Here is a 24,642-nt window from a genome sequence, read left to right as displayed (position 1 = left end):
TGGCACAGATTTTAGTGTGGTGAAGTCTCTGTCAGCGTCGTTAAATAGAATAGTTCAGTCGACATACTATTAATGTTTCCTTTATGAATCCGTTTTTTAAACTTGACGTAGCTAGACAAAAACAATCCGGCTTCTGACATCGCACTGACACCGGCCTTCACTGCAGATAGCTGTTAAGAAGGCGACTGAGCATTTTGAGAATGGACCGATGACATCAGCTTTCGACAGAAAACCATCACGACCATTCAGCCTTGAATTGACGCCTCTGTTTGCATTTTCTTTACAATATTTTCTAGTACCATGGCATCATTAATTGTGCAGGAGACATTAAAACCAAGTAAATGCCAAAATATGGCAACAATTTTCCTGTACAAACTGCGTATATTTGTACTTTATTAAGGTGGCAGTGTCGACAGTTCAGTGTATCTCCTTTCGGCGCTCGATTAATGTTATGCCCTATAACCGTGTATCCAAATTGTTAAAAATGAACTATGAGCACTGGATTTTCGCTACAGTAAGGAAATGTTACAAATAACGAAGGGTGTTCACGTTATCAGCATATCCGAGCCTTCGTAGTAGATGGGAGTCATTAGCCGTAAATCATATTTATTGCATGCCAAGAAATAGTGCTGCGGATAACGAACGTAACGTTTTCCAGCGACGAAAGTAAGTTGCTCGCAAGAACAATTTTACTATCCAAACCTTACGTAAGTGTAAGATGCAAATGAAGATTTAGAAATATGGCCAGAAAGAATTCAGAAAAGAAAATCTGCGCGACAACACCAAGGGCCGTGCCTTGCTATTTGAGGCCCAACGTGGCTGCCTGTAGAAAAATAAAGGAGGGGGAGGGCTGAAATCCACGCTCTGAAAGTGGATGGCCAGCGAAGATTTAAGGCGGAACCGCATGGCGCGATTTCAGGCGCGATTGACGCGCGAATGGTGGGACGCGCACGTCATTTTGACGCGTGCCCAGCAGGATCCATCACGAAATCGCGCCGCCGCGTGCTGCTGCTCGGAGTAGAAAAAAACGCGTCCCGCGCGCGCGTCCACCAATCAGAGTTCAGGTAAGTCACGTGGCATTTGGTCACGTGGCATTTTGGTTCTTCTTTTGCCACCAGATGGCCCTACTCTCTGCGCATCTCGATGGAACCTCCTTGGCGGATTTTTTTTTTTCTCGGCAGAACTGGCGCGCGCGTCGAGGAAAACATGCGCTACCGTGATTTCGTTCGCGCATCGTGTTGGTTCGCGCATCGTGTTCACCTAAAATGAACAAAGCAACCTTCAACGAGGCCCTAATAACTTAAGTGGAGAAGCGTCGCGTCTCATCGCTAATACTGGCCAGACAATTTGCTAATAATATTACGAGTGTATGGTCCTCGCTCTCTTTTCAACCAGGCAGGCAGCACCCACATGTACCTCCTGACCTGCATTTTTTCTTGATTCAGTATCAGCATCCCCCTTAATAGTAGCAATCGCCTCTTCTGCTCGGTAGTAAGCGGCCGACCCTCCTTTTGATATGTGAAGTTGTAAACAAGCAGCGGCTCCTCAGCATGCGGAAGGTACATAGTCGCAGTTTCGCACACAATATTGCTGCTTGAAATTTAGCTTGATAAATGCACTTTGGAAAAGAATGTCGCTTTCTAATTACACTCAGATTATTTTTATTGCAGTGTTCTGTAAGTTTAAGGGCATATTATATATGCGGTAACCGAGACAATGCATGTCGTTGAGAGTTATGCTGTCTGGCAACCCGGAAAACGCGGCGCCACGGAGGAAGGAAACTAAGGAGAGGCCCTGACGTCACTCTTTGTAAAGCAAAAGTGAAGCCGGAAGTTGGCGTTGCTCATGGCGATGCTCCGCCTTTTGTGCCACCCTCCTCTCTTGTTTACATCTTTCGCGAAACCACGCCGCGCTGCGCGTGGTTTCGCGCGCGGAGCGCGTGCGCTCGCGCAACATCCGGCAGAGCACGGTGCAGGTAACACAGCGCAACAAGACACGATGACTAACGCAAACCCGCCCACACAGCGCCTTTGCCACGGCACGAAACCTACCAGAGCAACACGTGTGAGCGCTCAAAAAATCAGAACAACGCTGCCATTGTGGCCCAAAAGGCGTGGCATGCAGCAAAAAAATAAAAAAGCAGCCAAAAAAATGAGAACCTATACGTCATTTCCGCCACACTTTTCTCCTAGCGCGCGGAGGGGGTAGGGCCTCTCCTTAGTTTCCTTCCTCCGTGCGCGGCGCGAATGCGCCGCTCCTTTTTTTTTGTACGGGTGCTCGCGCGTCGGCGGCAACGCGGGCGTTTGCCGCCCGTCGCGTTTTTCGCTCGCGATTCCAGCTTTATATAGTATAACCTGATCCGATAGACCAATGTGACGTAGCCTTGAAATGGGTCTTGCCGAGCCTGAGAACGATGCCATTGTGCATACTGACGTTCGTTTCGTCGCTCATCGTATTCCCGCTGCTCTTCAGCCGTACTGACTGCGCGTGGCTTACACTAGGCAGCAACCACTGCGTTCTGCCTAGCCTGAGCACGATGCCATTCATCGTGTTCACGCGGCTCTTCGGGAGTCCCAACTATGCGCGGCCTTTCCATAGCACTGTCAGAACACAAATGAAGTCAGTTGCTAAGTGGTTTCCTCTTTTACATGCGAAAATGTAGTTGCGTCGCTCCCTGGGTCTCTAAAACGTAAAACTATTCCAATATGTTTTTATTCCAATCTCCTGACGTCAAACCTGCGTAACCGCCTCGACGCGAGCATCGGGCGGTGACCCGCAGCGTTGCCTAAATTGTCCAACCAGGGGCGCGATCGCAGATATTTTGTTCGATACGCGTTCTGTTCAGTTGCTGCAACGTCACAAAATTGCAGTATGCAAAATTTGTGACAGCGGGGCGGAGAGAGCAGCCAATCAGGAAGCGGTCACCTCCCCGGAAGTTTACCTCCGTCGTTTGTCGTCTGCTTGCAAACAGTATACTACAAAGCCAAATGTTTCTCGTCTTCCAATTGAATGAAATCTTTGTCTAAAAAAACATATTTTTTCTTCTCAAGCCCAAACAAGTTTTCAAATAGCAGTACGTGTGACTACTGCAATTTATAACTATTAGGTTCTTTGCGTCATCCCTAGGTGGTGTCGCGCACAGCGATAAGGAAAAAGAAAAAAAAAGCGACGGGAAGAGTGGCGCACTTTTCAAGAGGCAGCCACAACATCCCAGTGGCACGCTGGCACCGATGATGTTGTCGATTTCTCTGTACAACCAACGAATTATTTGTTTCGAGAAACAAAAACGACGCCGAAATTCACTTTCTGCCATTTCTTAAAACGCGTTTCGCACCCCACCCACTCTCCTCCTTCCTCTAGAAACGCCAGCGAAACAACCGAAGTTTCCAACGGAAGCGCCATTTTCTAGAATTAAACTATGGATCGGATTCAAACGTGCCATTAGTGCCATTCCGCATCCGAAATGGCCGCCTGTTGAATCCAATCCAATCCACCAGACGCGCCATGCGAAGCCGCATGATCGCTCCAAACTTCTCAACTCCCGTCGCGTTCGGACGAAATGCTCGGTGGGCGGATGATTGACAGCAGCGTGTCGTCATTTAGACGTCACCAAAAACGGGGCGGCGCCCCGCGGCAGGCGACGTCGGCGCGGAGTAGGCCAATCGCGCGCGCCGGTAACCGAACGAACGCGCCGAACAACCATCTCCGATCGCACCCCAGACGCTCTCCTAGTTTATAAGAGGTGACTTTCCTTTAATTAAAAAAAGATAGTCTTGCCTACATTGAGCGTTTTTTCATTTGTAATCGGCTGCCAGGAGGCGAGGAGCACACTCAAGTGGAGAGGGTATCGATGGGGCCAAGCCAGCGCACTAAAAATAGATAACCAGATGAAAAAGGGGGTGTAGGCGTCTGCGATTGGGCCGTTTTCCCTTACTTACCTTGCAGTGGCTGGTCGAAAATCGCGGTGGTGTGCAACGGAAGCTTAATAATGGCGCTAAAATGGATCCTCAGGAAAGAAGAGTTGGCAGAGCGAGGTTGTAAACGTGCTGAAAGTACTCAAACACATTGCACGGTCCCGCAAAAAGCTTTATTATAAGCAAATAAACACAAGCTCTCCAGTAAGTGCGAGTAGCTAGTGCCTGAGCGATCGGCGGCAGCCATCTTTTATTGCTTTCGGAATGGGGCAGTCTCCCGCTTTTCAGAAAAAGAAAGAATCAGTTTTGTTCGGCGTAATAGCGCATCTTTAACGCGTACACTTCACTTTGATGCGGTAACTTTTCGCTGTTTTGTAGCGTCGCGTGACAGACAGGTGAAGTGGGTGCAACTCGAAACCTCTTGACCAATAGCAGAGGGCTAATGGCAAAAAGGCGTAGAATCAGAAATAACTATTTTTCTTTTGTTCGGTCGAATCACGCATAGTGTGTACAGGTCATATCAGATGGGGAGCAGTCACTTTCACAGGGCCGGGCGGCCGAGTAAATGTTTTTTCTTTCAATCACATATTTCGGCAATTTTCCGGACACCTGCTATTATTCATCGAAAACTGTTGCGTCTGCGGAATCGGCACGGAAGTGGCACCGAAGGATATCAAGTTTATGAGCGGTACGTGGAAGTACCCTCATTTTTTGCTGTTTGAAGGCTTCACGCCACGCTAACGGAGCTAACCCTACAAGGCTAAGCGGCCAGCCGAACGCGCATGACCCGTGACCCGCGGGGCGTATCCCGTGGCTCGTGAGCGGTCGTGAGCCGCCTCTCGGCCGTGAGCGGTCGTGAGCTATTCCTGCCTTCTGTCTTCGTCTTCTTGCGCTGCCCCTTCAAGATGTTCAATCAGTACCAACTCGCCCAAATGTCGATCCTTCTACAGTACCAATGACTGACGCATCCGACGCAGCAAGTGCACGAGAACTGAACCAGGAAAACAACAGCATTGAAATGCAAGTGGAGACGATGGAGACGATACAGCAGCAGCAACAACTGGAAGCATAGTGGACGTATGACGTGAGCAACGGAAAGGCGATAAACATCCAGGAAAAATGGCACACATGGGAGAGGAGAGGCAAGAAGACTCAGGTGCATACAAAACCCACAGCCGAGGGAGCAGACCAACTACGAACGCAGCAAGCCGGAGCAACAATACGATTTGCGGAAAACATGCCACATTATAGAAAACCGAGACTTCCGCCTTTGCCTGTGGACGACACGAAGATCATCTACAGACCTAAGGCAGGATTACAACTCTCCAAATGGGCATTGGTGGCAGTGACACATGCCATCGGCTGAGCTAGCAAGTTGTCCCAAAAAGACTTCTACGACAACATCCGGATTCGAGTGCAACATGCCGAGAATATAATAATCACTAGTACACCAAACAAAGACATAGCGTATGACATGCTCCTCAAGATCACCAGCATCCAGCTTGGAGGGTCCATTTACGAAGTCAAAGCACATGTCAGGACCCCAGAGGGCATCAGCAAAGGCGTAATCTACAACATCCCGACAGGCACGAGCGAAGAAGAACTACTGCAGGGGCTACGAGTATCCGCAAGATACACGGTTCTCGCAGCACGCATGCTGGGAAGATCGTCAACAGCACTCATCTACTTCGACGGACCGCACGTCCCATACAACATCATACATAAATGCTGTGGCTACCGCTGCAAACCATACAGGAAATCCATGCAATATTGCAGAGCCTGCGGATAACTAGGGCACCGGCAAGATATCTGCCCGAAACTCGTTATCAACTTCCGCTACATGTGCGGGATGGAAAATCGACCGGAAGAACAAGACTGCCAACCCAGTTGTAAAATCTGTCAACAACCCCATGAGACAGCAGGGAAGGGGTGCCGACATAAACTGAAGCCAAATCCACCAGCGTATAAGATCAGACTGCAAAGGGAAAACAATATCCAAGAGCAGCAACGCAGATGGAACTCAAATTAAGACTCAGACTTCCCGGCACTATCCGAATCAAGCAGTACCTCACTAGACACTCCACGCAGGTCCAGAAGTGACTCCAAATCAACAAGTGGTCAAGCAAACAATAGACCCCTGTCAAGATCACGATCTGGATCCCGTACACGCAACCCACAAAAGCGGGTCACGTATGCAGACGCTGCAGGGGGAAACACACGAGCACAAGAACCCACGGAAACCGAATGTGACCTGCGCGCAAATCTACAAAATCAGCAAGCCCTCATTGACAAGCTCATACAAAGGGGGCAAAGAACAAAACACCGCAAATCAAGCCTCGAAACCTCAAGGAATGCCAAACATCCCACCGCCCCTTACTCAAGAAAGAATCAAGGAAATCGTAACAATGGAGGTGCGGAAGCAGATACAGGAGATGATGACCACTTTTGCAAAGGCGATAACACAACAGCTCCAGCAACACATCACCGCTCAGCTGGCCCCTATCCATGCTACCCTCCAAGAACTCAGCAACTTCATGCCCTATGCCAGGCAGAACCACGTAACGAAAGCCAGAGTAGGAAAGCTACTCAACAACACCGACACGGCTCGCAAGAAAGTACGTAAAGACCTCCACAATGTAGCCAGACCGGAATCCATGGCCCAGGGCGAAGAGAACGATATCTAACAAGATGGCGAGCAATACCAAGAAGAGATTACAACAACTCCCAATGAAGCTGTGGCAATGGAACTGCCGCTCTATCCAAACCAAAAGAACAAACCTCCAAGAACTGACCAAACTGTAACAACCAGATATCATCGCTATCCAAGAAACTTATTACACCAATCTGCGCATACAGGAATATGATACACACACCGGATCTCAGAGAACAGCCACCCTGACGAAGAAATATCTCACCACGCAAGATAACACAATGCAGGGAACAACCGTGGAACACACCCTAGTGGAAGTGCTACCTGAGAAGAAGACACACAAAAGACTATACGTACTATGCTTATATAGCCCACCCAGGTATCCATTATGCGACTTTGTAAACTTCATCACGCAAGCCATAAAACTATCTAAAGGCCATAAACTCGTAATAATGGGGGATTTTAATGCTCTCCACACAGCATGGGGTTACCAGCACACGACCAAGAAAGGAGAGCGAGTGCACGATTCACCGCAACAAAATCACCTCACCCTCTGGAATGATCCTAAACTAACGACTCGAATAGGCAACAGTATGTCCAGAGATACAAATCCCGACCTCACCTTTACAATAGGAATATCCAAGGCAGAATGGACCCGACTGGAAGAAAATCTCGGCAGCGACTACCACATCCTTCAGCTTGAAATCCTGCACCCTAAGAAGCCGAGCAAAATCGGAACGGCAAAGCTGACGGATTAGAAGGCCTTCCAAGAACATAACATAGAAGAAAACATCGAAAATATTGAAGAACAAACCTCCAAGAACTGACCAAACTGTAACAACCAGATATCATCGCTATCCAAGAAACTTATTACACCAATCTGCGCATACAGGAATATGATACACACACCGGATCTCAGAGATCTCACAGCAGTGGTCAAGACGGCGGAGAAGCACACTAAAGTCAACCAACTCACGATGAACACGCCGGCCGTAGACTCTCACCTCCTACATCTTTGGGATGCCAGGAGAGGACTACTGAGGTGATGGAAAAAGATTAAACTTAACCGCAAACTGCAGAGGCGGATCGCTCACATAACAAAGCAAGCACAAGAATACGGAGATCAACTCAGCAGGCAGAACTGGCATAAGCTGTGCGACCAACTCCAAAGCACATTCAGCACGAAGACCTGGCGTATACATCGAGCCCTTCTAGCTACCACGAGGACCAAGACCCAGCAAAGACATGACCTCAAGATAATCATTAACTCCCATCCAGCAACAGACCAACAAATTCTGGAAGAAATCAAGCGTAAGCTTATCGAAGACAATGCGCCCAAGGTTACTGATTCCCGACCGTACAAAGGCGAACCAAATCTCACCCTCGACAGCGCTTTCACGCTTCCTGAACTCCATGCCACCCTTGCCAAATTGACCCGTAACACATCGCCAGGAAATGACAAGGTGACCAACAAGATCCTACGAAACCTCCCAGACAAGGCCCTAAATGGACTCCTTGACCATATGAATGACTGCTGGGAAAAAATGTGTGCTCCCGGCAGAATGGAAGCACGCAAAAGTCATTATGATCCCAAAACACAACAAGCCACTACAAATCAGCAACCTAGGGCCCATCTACCTCACTTCCTGCGCTGGAAAGCTTCTCGAACACATGGTTCACGATCGCCTCACCACATACCTCGAAGACTCAGGACTCATGCCCGACACAATGTTTGGCTTCCGACAGCTCCTCTCAGCACAAGATATACTACTACAGCTCAAGGAAGACCTCTTGGACCGCTTCGAACGCCACAAAAAGTTCTCTATTTTAACAATAGATGTAAAAGAAGCCTTCGATGACATGAAGCATGAAGCAAACCTCCAAAAATCCGGACCTACCAATACGTACACGACTTTCTCAAAGATCGCACGGCTACGGTGGGTATCTGCAATATCCGAAGCGACAAGTTCGAAATGCTTAACAAAGGAACTCCACAAGGGTCAGTCATTTCACCATTGCTGTTCAATCTCGCAGTGATTAAGCCCGCACAACAACTCGATGGCATCGAAGACTTAGGCCGTGCAATATACGCCGACGATATAACGTTATGGACAAAAGCGTCCACAACCGGCCAACAGCAAACTACCCTCCAAGAGGCAATCGATCAGATAGAATAGTACCCCTCAAAATGCGGTCTCTATTGCGCCCCCGAAAAATCGGAGCTACTTATACTCAAGGCAAGGACCCGGGGAAGACCACCAGCCTACGTCGCTCCAGATCCCAACGTCAGACTCAATGGAATCGAGATCCCTCAAGTTGGCTCCCTCCGCGTCCTTGGCCTCACAATACATAAAGACGGTTCAGGGGCAGCTACACTTCCGAAGCTTCAGAAAACCCTAACACAAGTAACCCATCTCATTCGGCGTATAACCACCCAAAGAAGAGGACTTAAAGAGTAAGAAACCGTCCAGTTAATCCAAACACTCCTTATAAGCCGGATCACATATGCCACCCCGTATCTACTCCTCAAGAAAGCTGAAATTGAAAAACTCAACATCATCATCAGAAAAGCAATCAAGAGCGCACTAGGACTCCCCAGTACGACCTCAACCACGACACTACTCAAACTTGGCCTCCATAACACCTGGGAAGAAATGAGCGAAGCGCAAAGAGCCAGCCAGCTGGAACACCTTAAGCTGGCTCAAACAGGCAGAGCAGTACTTCGCAAGGTCGCATACAGCAATAACTTCATAACAGACTCAGACGTGAAAGCGCGATTGCCACCACTTCGTCGTGACTATATCTCAGTTGCTCCAATACCTTGCAACATGCATGCAACAAACCACAAAGACACAAGACAAGCAAGAGTTAAAGCGCTTAGCAAGAAATACTCAAAGAACCCCAACACAAGATACACAGATGCGGCAAAATACTGACACGTGTACTTATATTTATCGGGCGACCACGTTTCGCCGCCTAACAAATCTTATCGCACAGAGCGGGACGCGCTTGCATGTATCCGAAGTTTCTGGAAAGTTACCGATGCTTCTATCCGCAGTATGTTGTCGCCGAACCTTGTGTTATCTGATTTATTCGCCTGACGCGCATGGTGTAGAGCTTTGTGGAAGGCATGCGGGTCCCGACGATTAGTCTGGAAAATGCATGTATCCGAAGTTTCTGGAAAGTTATCGATGCTTCTATCCGCAATCTGTTGTCGCCGAACCTTGTGTTATCTGATTTATTCGCCTGACGCGCATGGTGTAGAACTTTGTGGAAGGCATGCGGGTCCCGACGATTAGTCTGGAAAATTCGACGACTACTGTATAAAAGCCGACGCGCTTGACCCGCTGATCAGATTTTCGACGATCGCCGACTGTGTTCGCCGCTGTCGTTGTGCTTTAAGTGTAGCCTGTTTTGTGGGCACAGGTTCGCCCAATAAAAGCTGGTTTTGTCTTTCACAGTACTGCTACTGTGTTCCTTAACGTCACTACCACGTGACAATACCAAGGTAGAAGAACATACGCAATTACCGTGACCAACAACCAAGGGAAGCAGCTAATCGCTGCCAATATACCTGCCAGAAATCCAGAAACGGCGGAGGAAATGGCCATCGTCCTCGGCATCGCCACATGCAAAAACACAGCAATCATCTTGAGCGACTCGCAAACGGCATGTAGAAACTTACAAAAAGACCGAATTTCTGCCACAGCAGTGAAGATTCTAAAAGAAATAGCAAGACGCCAAGAACTACCCGAAACCTACGTCGCATCACCTGGCGAAAACGGGCAACACCTGGCAGAAAACGAAGCAGCACATGCTGTCGCCCGAGAGCATACCAGCCGGGCATTCCTGCCGCACGGTCTCCGGAAAGCGACGAGGGTGGAGGTCATTCCCATCAACTACGCCGTAATATTGCAACATTACCGACTGGAAGGAAGGAAATATCCTCCACCTCATCCAAAATTAGGCAAGGAAGAAGGCACCGCCCTCCGCAGACTACAAACGAATACGTATGTACAGGAAATTATCATGCACCGAATGTACCCCACCAAATTCTCATATCTATGCCGGTATTGTGACGTACCAGACACACTCCTACACATGGTATTGGTGTGCCCACACCGCGAGAAAAACAGTCAAGATGATGCTTCAGAACCGCTACAAGCGATCGAAGAAACGTTGGAGGCAATGTTAAAGGCACAGAGCCTGGAAGATCAGCGAAGTCTGATGGACCGGGCCCGGGCTGCGGCATTAGCCAACGGCTTTCTGGACTAACAGAGCCGCCTACCTAGGGCGAAGAAAGAACACTTTCTCGCTATTTCTTACAATAAACGTTCATTCCTCCTCCTCCTTTCAGCCGCCCGGCTGGCCATCCATTCGCCGCTCCCGCGAATGAATGGATAGATGAATGCTACAAACGTCCCCGTTAAAACGGGCTGGCAGGTTGCGCCACCAAGCTCTTGTTCTTATTTTGCCTAATGGCCTAACTATCTGATGGTTATGATGATGACTTATAGGCATCCCTTCGAAACAGAGTGGTGAAAATTAGACATCTAGCCTGCTTGAGTTACTCTGGTACGCACATGTGTGTCCTGCTAGCCTTTTCGCAAAGATCTTTCATCCTTTTTGTCTGCCTCAAAAAGTCTCTATTTAACTTGTACCGCTACCTATGCCTGTCACGGATCCGTACGTATCGCTCTCTTCTCTGCTTTCTTTCCACCAATACTCCAGGTGTCTATGCTTGATCTCGACTGCTGATCGGTTGATGCTTCCGTCCACTTTCAATCCAAGTGCTTCTGAAAGGTGTACCTTCACTAAGGATCTCACTGGGTTGATAATTTCGTATTCCATTAGGATCTACTGAGCGGTCTTTGGATCTTTGCTGCAGCATACACGTGCCTCATCTAGTTGCGAATATTTGCTCCTGTATGTTTGGCTTTAGGCAACCAGCTTGAGGCTCACATAGCAAGGAACTTCCCTGCGTGTTATGGTACAGATTTTGCTTCTAATTTCTTTCTTCATATTGTTGTAAATCTCCATGGTCCTTTTTGTTTCCATTCTTTGCACTCAATTCACTATATCTGTTTCTCTCGCTTTCTTTCTGGTGACTCCTGGTTCTCTCTTTGCACTTTTAATTGCCGTGTACTTGGTTGCCAAAATTCTTGAGTTCTTCCTCCATTCTGTGTGAACGCTTTTCAGAAACAGATACTTGTGTACTTTAGCTGCCCATTAATTTGGTCCATGTTCCTGAGTCTCTCTACAAACATAATTTTGCTCTGCGCTCCTTCAACTTCATAAGAGGCCCAACCGACGCAATCCTGCACTGCCGCATTAGTAGTTTTGTCCTGGTTACCCAAAGTCAACCGACCTACCGATCTTTGGTTAATTTCGAGCCCCGACAAGATATCCTATCTTAAGCACAAAATTGAGAACGTCGGCGCTGGCACCGATTCTCCATTTGAGAATCACGTACCACCTAATATTTATTTTGGCCCCTAAGTGCTCCATGCTCTGCTGCATTCCGCTTCCCTTATTGTTTTCAGATTATCTTGGTGGGTGCTTGAGTAAATATTTCCTTCTTTCGTGTATACGCCGAGGTATTTGTATTGCTTGACTATAGGTACGACTTGCTGTTGACACCACGTAATTACTCGTCTCTTAATTAAATATCATAATTCCCGATTTAGAAGAGGGAACTGCTGGACTAGTTGGTTATCCGACATAATAAACGAGTTTTGCGCCAAGACCACACACACAAGAAAGGAGACAACACGCGCTGTCGCTTCAACTGTTTAATGAATGTAAAAGCATCGTACATATATAACCCTCCCAGATTCGAGCACGTGCGCATGCGTACAAGGCATCAAGTAGATTCGGGTAAAAACATTATCTGAGAAAGCATGAAGAAATTTCTGCTCGGCCTCGTACAAGAAAACAGATGTGTCACTGACACAATTCGGACCTACTTTTGTAACGTAAGAAACTTCCAAAGCTGCACGTGCCATTTGTTGCCTGCCTCTACCCAAAACCCTTACATATCGAAGCCGTGCAATACAATCGGTGCAAGCCCTACAGTGTTCGACTAGCCATTCACCATCATGATTTTCTACATCTTTTGCATGTTTCCTAAGTCGGCCATTCACACAACGCCCCGTCTGTCCGATTTAGCTTTTTTTCCGCAGGGCAGGGGAAATTCATAAACGACCTTTTGTGGCACACTTTAAGAAACGCTGGGCATGCATTTTCTGACAGCCAACCTTTTAAAGTCTTCGGAAGTTATGCGTTGGCTAAGTGGGCTAGCTTTTTGGGAGCTTGAAACACTACCAGTACGTTGTACAGGTTAGCCACATTTTTTCAGGCAGTGCGAGGCCCTGTGGATGCAGGGAACCGGTACAGGCCACTCTTTGCCGACCGATTTTTTCTGCTGGCACCAGCTTTTATCTTCTTCAGAAGCGTTTCTGCCCCAGGGACCAAGTCCAACTAAGGGAAATCAGCTACCAGCCCGTCTAATTGGTCGTCAATGCTAGCTTGCATTTCTACTTTTCCTAATATTTATTAACGATCTACCTTCAAACATTTTCTCCTGCATACGACTGTTTGCCGACGATTGCGTTGTTTACCGAGCGGTTAATTTCATTAACGATCATACCACCTTGCAGCATTACCTTCACATTATTACCGACTGGTGTAACACACAAAAAATATCTATTACCCCTTCCAATTGTAACAATTATATCGTTCTCATGCAAGCGCACTAGCTCCATATTCACATACACCTTAAATAACACGACTCTGTCACGTACCGCTACCTACAAATACCTTGGTGTATACCTCAGTAGTAACCTTTCTTGGTCTTCGCATATTACTACGATTTGCACAACTGCATGTAAAACGCTTGGCTTTCTGAGGCGCAACTTGCAAAATTCTTCTGCTGACGTGCGTAAATTAGAATGCCTTACGCTCGTACACCCGCAATTAGAATTTGCATCCACTGTATGGTCACCATTACAAGAATATTTAATAACCATGATGGAACGCATCATGAACAGAGCTGCCCGATATATCATTGGGAATTTTGATTGGAACTCCAGTACAACGCTGATCAAGCTCGACATTTCTTTACAGCCCCTAGACATCCGCCGCAATGTTGCTTTGCTCTGTCTAATTCACAAATGTTCATTCCGATAAGCCATGCATATTAGACCTCGAAACCCGTCCCCCCGTACGTCCTCAATATTACGTAATCATTTCAGTTTCAAGCGCATTTTCGGTAAAACTACTGCTTTCAATTTATCTGCTGTACCTCATCCCATATGCCGCTGGAATGGTCTTGCCGATGAAATCGCCTCGATAACTGATCGTATAATCTTTCGTGAACGCCTGTACGCGCTTTTTACTTAATCTCCTTCCTCTTATTTCGCTGTTGCGCTTGAGCATTCCGTACTTTGTCTTGTTTTTTTAGTGCAGCCACTGTACAGTTGTGTTACATTTATTTTTTTAGTTGTTTCCATTGTACTCAACAGCTCATTGTTACATTTACCCCTTACTCAATGCCCGAAAGGGCCTGTAAGGTGTTTTCTAAATAAATAAATAAATAAGTAAATAAATAAATTTCATGCACATACGACTTCCGGAGTTACGACTACAGTAAAATACGTTGTGGGGCTAGTTGGTGCATAGCTTTCAATAGGTGAAGCGCCAATAGTGACGGCACACAAGAAGGAATACAAACAGGACAAGGTGATTCGACTACAGGCAAAGGTTTGTGATGCTTCTTTATACCACTTTGGAGTGGGCGGAATTATACGGTGTGAGTCCTTTTTCCGCACAAGAGGAATAAGCCCAGCAAATATGCCCATCTACAAACTTTAACCATGAATCTAAAAACTGAAGCATGCCATTAACGGGCAGTTCATTGGCAAACGATAGCCCTTTACGGAGTTTCTTAGATTCATTTAAAACAGTTTACCTTTGCCCCATTGTAACAGCCCTTTGCTTTTTTTAAATATCAAGAAGTCGTCCATGTAACTAAACACCTTAAGGACTTTGTCATTATTAAAATGATTAAAACGATTGTGTAAAGAACGATCGATGAATAATAAAAAGATATTGCGAAGTATAGGGGCTATGCAAGAGCCGATGCAAGTGCCTTTCCTTTGCTAGTTATCTAGAGTGTTACAAGCGGTTTTTTGGAAAGCTACAGGGCGTCTTTCGTCTATGAAAGCTTTTACAGAGGCAAATAGCTCAAAATGCGGCACTGAATAGAATAGCTCTTCCACGTCAACTGAAAGAACCTAACCTATGTCACTATTCTCTGCGAAAAAAACTGGGCTACATCCCCGGAACTTTTCGCAAGGAAAGGCTATTCATACTCATCTGCAGGAACCTACTCACGATGTGCTGCCGGTTCCCACCTTCACTTAAAATCATGCGATATGGAGTTTCAGGTTCGTTTGTTTGAACACTGAAGAAAACATTTTGCTGCAGTCAGTTATATCCGCAGCTATTCTTTGCATATTTAGACGTTTCGAAAGAGCAATAGCATTACACTTAATTCTAGTTTGACCTTTTTTCACAGGCCTTATCATTATACATTGTTCTAGGCAAAACGACGAAGCCGCCTACCTTATCTGCCTGCAAGAGACAAAGTTCATTATTCTTGAAGAACTTCACAACATACCGTAAACGGCCTTCGAACAGTTCTGTTATTTTCGTGTGACACACTTGGCTAAACAGTTAATTCCGACCAGTAGGCAACGCTCTCGATCTTCTTATGGTGCCTTTTTGGCCACAGTCCTGTTGAGGGCCATCAGTTCGTGGGGAGGCACACTTGGCTGAAGTCCAAACTTAGGGCCTTTCTGAAGTATACTTGAAATGTTGGAGGGAACAGAGGCGCCACCCATAACTATGAGACTTCCATTTCCATGTTCCGGTGTCTTCGACTTTCCAATAGCCCTAAGGATTGATTTCAAATTCCAGTTCCACCAGATCTCTTGTGATACGGGCCTCTTCCCTTCTAAGGCGATGAAACCTTCTTTGGGCAATCCATTCGTGGTACTGGGCGCAACAGGTAACACGTAGCCAATCTGTAAACGAACTTGCTGCCACAGTTAGGATCGCCAAATCTGGCAAATACGTTTCACGTGACCCCTTGAGGGCATCAATGAGCCAATCAAGGCACTCACTTCTACCGGTGTAAAACATTTGAAGTAAGCGTCCGTGTTCTCTCCTTTCTTTTGCGTGTGTGGTCTTGGCGCAAAACTCGTTTATTATTGTCGATATTTTGGGCTAAACTTAAAGCCTAGATTTGTGGCTGCGTTTCCGCACATATTCGCAAATGTCTGCACATATCTAGCATTGTCACCTAGTAGCCCTACGTTGTCCACATGCATCAGTCTAAGGACCTCCTGTTGCACTATTTGTCCATTACGCATGTGTGATAAATCAAACCCTAATTCATTGTTTTCCAGAAGTCTTTCTAAGAGCTTAACATAAAGTCTGAACATCAATGGAGACAAAGGATATCTTTGCTTTAGTACTTGATGAATTTGCACTTCATTATATTTTCGACCTTCCTGTAGAAATTGTGCCCGGTATCCTCTATATGTCTCCCTCAGCAGCTCGACGAAATCTTTATGTATGTCTTCGTGATTGAGAATCGTCATCATTATCATCATCATCAGTCTGTTTTATGTCCCCTTCAGGACGAAGGCCTCTCCCTGCGATCTCCAATTACCCCTGTCCTGCGCCAACCGATTCCAACTAGCAATTGTTGTGTACGTTGTCGTATGCTGCCTTATTATCCAGAAATACTATCCATAAAGGTCGATCTATGCCCGGAGGCGAGTGACATTTGTGGTACATTTGGAAATTAAAGTGGACTTTAATTTCCTATAATTTATCGTTTCTTCATTTCATTTATTAAGCACAAGTAATTTACCCTATGTTGTTCTTGGTGTCAGTGTTTCTTGGCTTCTTATGATATGACTAATAGATATCGGGCCCCTCGGTTAACCCCCTTTAGTCTCTCCAATAGGTCACTCGAAGGGAAAAATTTCAAAAATGCCTTCACGGCATTGTGGTGTGGCGAGTCAGTGCCTCCTCTATTTTTTCAGTGCCTGGGCGAACGCTCTCCCCAGGCCGTCGGGCGCCCGCGTCGCCGCCGCCGCGTGGCGGCGCTGTGTGAGTAGGATAAGCTGGCGCTGACGGGCCGCGCGCAGTACGAAGCAGACGAATTCGTGTTTGCATCCGCGTTTGATTGCATTTCCGATTTTTCTCAGGCTTTTGCAGGTACGTATTCTGCATGCACTCTGTCCGGTCGCGCTGACAATGCGAAACTTGCATTCGTATTTCATAGTATCCGTTTTCTTTTTTCTCAGGCTTTTGCACGCACGTGTTGCACATGCAGCCTGTCCGGCCGCGCTAACACTGCGAAACTTTGAATTCGTATTGTTCTTCTTTCAGGATTTTGCAAGCACGTGTTCCCTATGCCTCAGCATGTCTTACTGTTGCGTACCATTGTGCAAATCGAACGGAAAGAAAAAGACTGTCGGGCTGTCGTTCCACGAAATACCAGCTGCCGCTGGTATACGAGAGAGGTGGCTTGCAGTAATTAGGCGGGGTGATTGGTCGCCTAATACAACTTCAAACTACACTAGAGTATGCAGCCGCCATTTCAGAACAGAAGACTTCATAGAAGGAAAAAAACGGCGGCTCAAGAAGGATGCAGTTCCGTCCGTCTTTGCAGACTACCCTTCACGTTTGCAGCCGAAGGCAACAATTAAACGAAGCATGGCAAGTATCACTAAACGTGACCGTGCTGTGAACGAACAGTCAACGAATGATTGCACCAGTAGCCATGCTGCCTCGCGACCGCTGTCATGTGCAACGCAGGCAACAACAGGTCCCGAAGCTGAAGAATCGGAGCCGATGGATACTACAAGCGCTACCTGCGAAACAAGAGACCATCATGGTGTACAGTGCCAGAATGAATGCGTGCACAGGGCTGACCAGGCTGCCTCATGCGACAAAAGTGTCCAGATCGACAGCCATTCGGCCTCTGCTTTGCTCTCTACCGAAAAGGCCAAATGGAAGAGAAAAAAAAGAGATCTGAGGAGCCAGATACTGAGACTACATCAGACAATTGACAAGTACAAAGAGGAGCTCAAGAAACTGCAGGAGGACTCTTTGACTGCAGACGTTTCCTACATTAGAGAAAGAGCAGCAGAGAAAGAGGCTTCAGCATTGTTTCTCGTGGACCAAATTACCAATTACAAAAAAAAAGGCCTACCTGGTCTGAAGAAACTACTCGACGTTGTGTGGTGCTGAGGCATTTATCAACGAAAGCCTATGAACATATTCGAGGGGAGATGCTTTTGAAGCTTCCAGACCGAAAGACCCTAACCAACTATATTGGAACTACAAGTGGTGAGACCGGCTTCAGCAAACTGGTGGAAGCTCGGCTGATATGTGAAGCCGAAAACTTTGACAAACCGCAATCAAAGGTCTGCTCGCTCATCGTTGACGAGATGAGGGTAAAGCAGAAGTTGCAATACAACAAGCAACGTGACTGCTTTGTTGGGCAAGTAGACATCGGGGTGGAAGAGCAAAACGGTGACCTTGTCTTAGCCAATTCGCTCCTGTGCTTTGTCATCAGTGGACTGACAACAAAGTTTCGGATTCCAGTTGCCTACTATTTTACAAAAGGGCTAACGGGCCCCCAACTCCACAAGTTGCTGATTTTCGTCATGCAAAAAGTGGAAGCTTGTGGGTTTAGGATTGTTCGCCTTGTCACGGACAATCATAAAGTGAACGTGAATTGCATGAAACTGCTTGGAAATGGCCTGCTTACCTACCGGATTGAACACCCCTGTGACCGCAGCAGGATTCTTTTCATTAGCTTTGATCCGTGCCACGTGCTGAAGAACGTGAGGTCACAGTTTCTATCGCGTGACTTTGGCCCGAAAGGTGAGATTTCTGCTTCACACATAAAAGACCTCTACCAACTGCAGAAAGGCTTGTCTGTAAAGCCTGTTCGGTTTTTAAGCAGGAAGCATGTTTATCCGAGCAACATAGAAAAGATGAACGTGGCAAGAGCCGTCCAGCTCATGTCTCCAAGTGTAACCGCTGCCTTGGAACATCTCAAGGATCAGGCTGGACACACTTGTGCACTGTCATTTTCAGCCGCAGGCCCAACAATTACGTTCATGAAGAACGTTTATCGGTGGTTCGTGCTTCACGATGTCAGCAACACGACGCAGCACATACGCCACAATTTTTCGGATGGCCGTCAATTTGACGACAGTGCTGATCCGCGGCTTGAATGGCTTGAGGTCACTTTTCCTATGTACTTGGAGACATTAAAGAAAAGATCTGGACATGCTCGTGAATTCCTCACAGCCGAAACGTATGAAGCAATTCTGTTAACCACCTATTCGACAGTGGCGTGCTTCAGATATCTGTTGACAGAAGAGAGGTTTTCTTTTGTGCTCACTCGAAAATTCAACAGCGATCCAATTGAATCGCTCTTTGGAAGTTTGCGAATGTCATCCGGGTGCAACGACATGTTGGACGTTCGGGCTGCACTGTCAGGCCTCGAAAAACTACTGAAGACCGGGATTGCTGTGTCGAATGCAGCCTCCAATATTGCCCACAAAGAATGTGGTGCAATGTCGGGACACATACTGTGTGATGCACATTCCTCTGCACAACCAACTTCTGCTTCAGCTTCAATACCTCCCCTGCCGTCGACTGTGCAAGCAGTGCCCCAGCTCTCGAGAGCAAGATTGGCATTGCAGAGACTTAATACCACAATTTTGCCACAGCAGCTGTCATCGCTTCAGATTTCGGCTACCGCCTATGTGGGGGGCTTCATTGCACGGGTTGTAGGCGAGCATATTGACTGCGAGAACTGTGTTACTTTGTGTACGAAGCCGGTGACCAACCAGCCGCTCTTTCAGCTCACTCGGAGCCAAGATCGAGGTGGGCTGCTCTACCCGTCGGACCAACTTCTCTTTGTCCTGGACTGTTTAAGAGATTTTGCTGACCGTGCACTGCAGGAGCACCAGACCTTGCAGAAGCCATTGACTACCTTAGTGGAGTACGCCGTCCCAGCTCTTTGTTCTTCAAAGTTGCTAAAGTGCAAGAGCAATGACAGCAATGAGCACAGGCTTAAGCTCATGAACCTCATATCGGTTCGTTTCCTGAGGCCGCTCCTCTGCAACTACGCCTTCAATGTTACTGATAGGCACGACGCAGTTAAACATTTTGTAAGAAAGCCCCTTTCGCGAAAGCACGCGAAACTGTGAGAGTGGCATACGCTTCAATGACATGTGGTAGCTTCCTTCCGCAATAAATGCTTTTATTCCCACCATTGAAATGGTAAAATCAATGTGAGCCATGACTCGCAACTCATTGATATTGAAGACATGAACCTCCCTATTTGCGGAGTAATGTCTGCATGCAGGTTCTGCAGAACTTCATATGTTGCAGAATCGCGCGGCAGAACGCGCTTTTTGTTTGTTTTTGCATCGTTACGATTCAACAGCTTTGAGTTCCTAAATGACACGGCACAGCTCCTCATTTTCTGACGCCAGCTGTGGCTTCCTTGCGGTGGCAACAAATGTAATTCTCAAAAGCTTTAAGAAGGAAACGTGGCATCACGTCTTGCCGTAGAGCAGTCTCACGACATTACGTGCCATTTAGCGCGTGAACTCCCGGCTTGCGTGCAGCCTGCTACACGAGTTGACGTTAGGGGCTCTTTCAGCGCCCAAGCGTTCCCATTATATGGTGACAAGCACTGCTTTCAAATATCGACTTTCATATAAGCGAACATAACGGCGACAGAACATTTTTCCACGCATTGGATTTCAACTGGCGCGCGCTCTCGTATCGGCGCAGCAGGCGACGCGCAAGCGCATCGAACAGCAATAGCCGCGAACGACACATGCCTCTAAAATAGGCTGGTTGCCCAGAGCGACAAGTGCTTCAGGGTTCGTGTTTACAAAGGTCTTGCTTGTACTTGAAACAATGCGAATACAGTCGAAAGCTCAACCATTTAACAACTGCGTATACAGTCGCGCCCTGCGTTTCAATGAGCGACGATGATCCTACTCCGGCGGCGGCGCGTGGCGGCGAAAAGCCGTACTAGAGCCGACGGCCGGTTCCCTTGGTTCTCCGCTCCATTTCCCAGGCACAGAAAAATAGAGGAGGCACTGGGCGAGTCTATAGGGCGGCATTCAAGGACTGTCTGTTCCGATAACGGCCGGTCGTCCAGACGCGCTAGCGTGGTCGCGAAAGACTGCATGTGTGCGCCGTATTGGGGTCAATGACAAAGAACCTGTTCGATAATTTCCTCGTTAACCCGGTGGTCACACGCAGCGCTATTCTCCCATCCGATGTGTAAAAGCAAACGACTTCATAAATGCGACGCCAAGTCACAATCGGCAAAGTACCGTTGTCTCGGGTCGGGATAGTACAGGTGGAGGATGAAGTTCCAGACAGGGATCCAGTCGATGTGGACGTGTGTGCTGGAAACTTGGTGTGTTCCACAGCGATTGCAAGACATCATATTGTCACGTAGTAGTGACGGTGAAGAAGGCCCGGAAAACTGTGATTAACGAAACTAGCGTTTTATTTGGCGAACTTGTGCCCTCAAAAGCAGGCTACACTCAATTAACAACGATAGCGGCGAACACATTGGGCGATCGTCAAAAATCTGATCAGCGGGTCAAGCGCGTCGGCTTTTATAGATCAGTCGTCGAATGTTCCAGAGTAATCGCTGGGACCCGTGTGTCTTCCACAAAGTTCTACACGATTCGCGTCGCGCATACAAGCAATCAGATTACACAATGTTCGACGACAGACAGCGGATGGAACCATCGATAACATTCCAGAAACTTCCAATACATCCAGGCGCGTCCGGCGCTGTGTGATAACATTTGTTAGGCGGTGAAACGTAGTCGCCCGATAAAGATCAACAAGTACACGTGTCAATACCCCCCTCTTAAAAAGCATCAACCCGATGCTGCAAACAAACGAAGGTAATAAACAAGAACACCCGTAGCAAAGAAACAACATATAAGGAAGTTCGTCAGCATGCGTAAAAGGGCTTAAGACGCACCACGTGGACCATTTCAGATCGTGCGTGGCGCTGCTGTGAATTCGATATGCCGTCTGGCACGACCTCATAGTCCAGTGCGCCAATACGTCGGATGACCTTGTAGGGTCCGAAATAGCGTCGCAATAGTTTCCCACTCAGTCCTCGTCGGCGTATCGGGGTCCAAACGCAAACACGGTCGCCGAGCTGGTGCTCGACAAAGCGTCGTCGGAGGTTGTAGTGTCGGCCCTGGGTACGCTGTTGGTTCTCGATGCGTAGGCGGGCGAGCTGTCGGGCTTCTTCGGCGCGCTGGAGATAAGTAACAACGTCAAGATTCTCTTCGTCAGTGACGTGCGGCAGCATGGCGTCGGGCGTCGTCGTCGGGTTCCTGCCGTAAACCCGCTTAAACGGCGTGATCTGTGTTGTTTCTTGCACCACCGTGTTGTAAGCAAAGGTTACGCACGGCAGGACCGCGTCCCCCGTCTTGTGCTCGAGGTCGACGTACATTGCTAGCATGTCAGCGAGGGTTTTGTTCAAGCGCTCCTTGAGACCATTCGTCTCCGGGTGGTAGGCAGTTGTCGTCCTGTCGCTTGTCTAGCTGTATTGCAGAATAGCTTGGGTGAGCTCTGCTGTAAAGGCCCCTCCTCTGTGGGTGATGAGTACTTCTGGGGCACCATGTCACAGCAGGGTGTTTTCGACGAAAAATTTTGCCACTTTGGCTGCGCTGCCTTTCGGTAGAGCTTTAGTTTCATTGAAGCGGGTCAGATAGCCCGTCGCCACGACGACCCACTTATTTCCGGATGTTGACGTCGGAAACGGTCCCAACAAATCCATCCCGATCTGCTGAAATGGTCGGCAAGGACGCTCGATCAGCTGTAGTAACCCTGTTGGCCTTGTCGGTGGTGTCTTGCGTCGCTGACAGTCTCGGCATGTCTTAACGTAAAGGGCGACATCGGCGGTCAGACGCGGCCAGTAGTACCTTTCCTGTATCCTCGACAGCGTCCGGGGACATCCGAAGTGCCCAGTGGTTGGATCGTCATGTAGGAGGCGTTGGTAGGGCATGCAGTACTTCTGGACGCAGCGCTGACGGAACAACAAGAAGGTAGTTGGTGCGTACTGGTGAGAAGTTCTTCTTCACGAGCAGGTTGTTTTGTAGCGTGAACGAAGACAATCCGCGCTTATATGCCCTAGGGACAACGTCGGGGTTCCCTTCCAAATACTCGACGAGGCCTTTTAGCTCTGGGTCTGCTCGTTGCTGTTTAGTGAAGACTGCCGTGCTTATTATTCCAAGAGAGGCGTCGTCGTCCTCGTCGTCTTGTGGCGGGGGATCGATGGGCGCGCGATAGGCAGTCGGCGTCAGAGTGTTTTCGTCCGGACTTCAAGATTACCGTGACGTCATATACTCGCACTCCTAGGCTCCACCGCGCAAGCTGTCCTGAAGGGTTCTTCAAGTCAGCTAGCCAACACAACGTGTGATGGTCGCTGACGACCTTGAATGGCCTGCCATATAGGTAAGGGCGGAATTTTGCTGTAGCCCAAATGACGGCGAGGCATTGCTTTTCAGTCGTAGAATAATTGCCTTCCGCTTTTGCCGTCTTTTGCAGCGTGACCAAGACGTTTCACGTACCCCGCAGCTGCTGCATCACTGATATAACCTACCCGATATTCTTGTATGCAGCCTAATGCATAAAGCATTGTGTTCGATTTTCAATGTTGAAAAGACGCAGGAACGAAAACATTGCAGCTTCTCCATAAACGAAAAGAAAATTTCCAAATCATTTCAGCACGTCCAATGTTTGACTTCATTCTTCTTCAACATCGCCACTTGTGCGGGACACCCCAGAATGGAACAGTCTTCTACTATACGTCGCATCCCTGGTCATGTTTTGTGCCATCTTTCACCTTTCTCACCGTTTGAAACGCAGCCCTCCGTTGGGAACCATTAAAGTATGTACGCTCCAGATACAGCTACACCATCTGGCTTTGCAAAACGGAAAGCGGTTCCTAATAAGCTATATAGATAATAACGAAGCGAACTGGGATATCCTTGAACATCATACTTTTTAGAGATCCTGCCATCTGTTTTTTCGCGGCGAGTAGTTTCCTGCATTCTGCACCAATAAAAACGTGCAGTGAGGCAGACGCTGTGCAGCTAGGGAACACTTATCAGGGGTCGAATGTAGCACTCCTTTAACATAATCAACGAAAGCTCGCCGTTGGCCGGCGCTTGTCGTGTAGCTTCTGTGGTACTTTTTCAGTAATCCGTCCTCGAACACTCTTCTCTCCGAGCACACTAAATGTTCGGAACTTGAGTGTTAGGGAGCTGAGGCAATATGAAACTTCGGAAATGCTGCACATATTTAGAAATATAACACATATGACGCATGCACACCCTTGCATCTGCGCGTGTTAGAACACTTGCCGAATACGAGAACGTTGAACGTTGGTTGCTTCCTGTCGCAATCAAGCGGATATCATTTACGAAACCGGATAATGGCTGCATCATACTTGCTGCAGCCCACCTACGTATCCTCGACGAAAGAGAAATAAAAGGCCTCCTGTCGTGCGAAATAGAATGCGTGGTGCATAGTACGCGGCGAATTGGCTGACTGGACGTGCGCGTCTTCCCTACAGTGAGGAAACCGGTAAGAATTTCAGAAAGCGACGTTTGTGCCACTCTGAAAGAAAAGTATACATAGTTGTGACAGTCACCATGCAAGCAGCACAACAAGATATATTTGCGTGCGTGTGTGTGTGCGCACGTGTGTGTGCGTGTGTGAAAAGCGTTAAAGCGCACTGTACTGCTACGCGCCGCACTAGGTGATGTTTTCTGTACCGTGGCCTAACCTGATCTTGTATACGATGCGCGCTGCATTCTTTTATTTATCTATATGAACCTTTAAGAAGGCGTGTCAATCCGAAGTGTTTTTTTTTTCAAATTCCTTTCTAGTCGCCCTTGCTAAAGTTGTGACATGTTAAAG

At 47.7% G+C, this 24,642-nt stretch overlaps 1 protein-coding gene and 1 long non-coding RNA gene across 8 annotated transcripts in view; one reads left to right on the top strand and one right to left on the bottom strand.

Moving 5' to 3' along the window:
• Nucleotides 1-24,642, bottom strand: part of LOC135916647 (uncharacterized) — a 465,480-nt gene that overhangs the window by 173,005 nt on the left and 267,833 nt on the right. The gene's annotated exons all lie outside the window — the stretch shown is intronic.
• Nucleotides 24,185-24,642, top strand: part of LOC135916639 (MFS-type transporter SLC18B1-like) — an 82,289-nt gene continuing 81,831 nt past the window's right edge. The window contains exon 1 of one of the 2 annotated variants that reach the window (XM_065450057.2): nucleotides 24,185-24,306. The gene's annotated coding sequence lies outside the window, so the exon portion shown is untranslated. The remainder of the gene's footprint in view (nucleotides 24,307-24,642) is intronic. The other variant, XM_070539215.1, reaches the window with a different exon arrangement.

This window comes from Dermacentor albipictus, chromosome 5 (assembly GCF_038994185.2).
Source record: "Dermacentor albipictus isolate Rhodes 1998 colony chromosome 5, USDA_Dalb.pri_finalv2, whole genome shotgun sequence".
Taxonomy (NCBI): domain Eukaryota; kingdom Metazoa; phylum Arthropoda; class Arachnida; order Ixodida; family Ixodidae; genus Dermacentor; species Dermacentor albipictus.
This window is presented reverse-complemented; position numbering and strand designations above follow the sequence as displayed.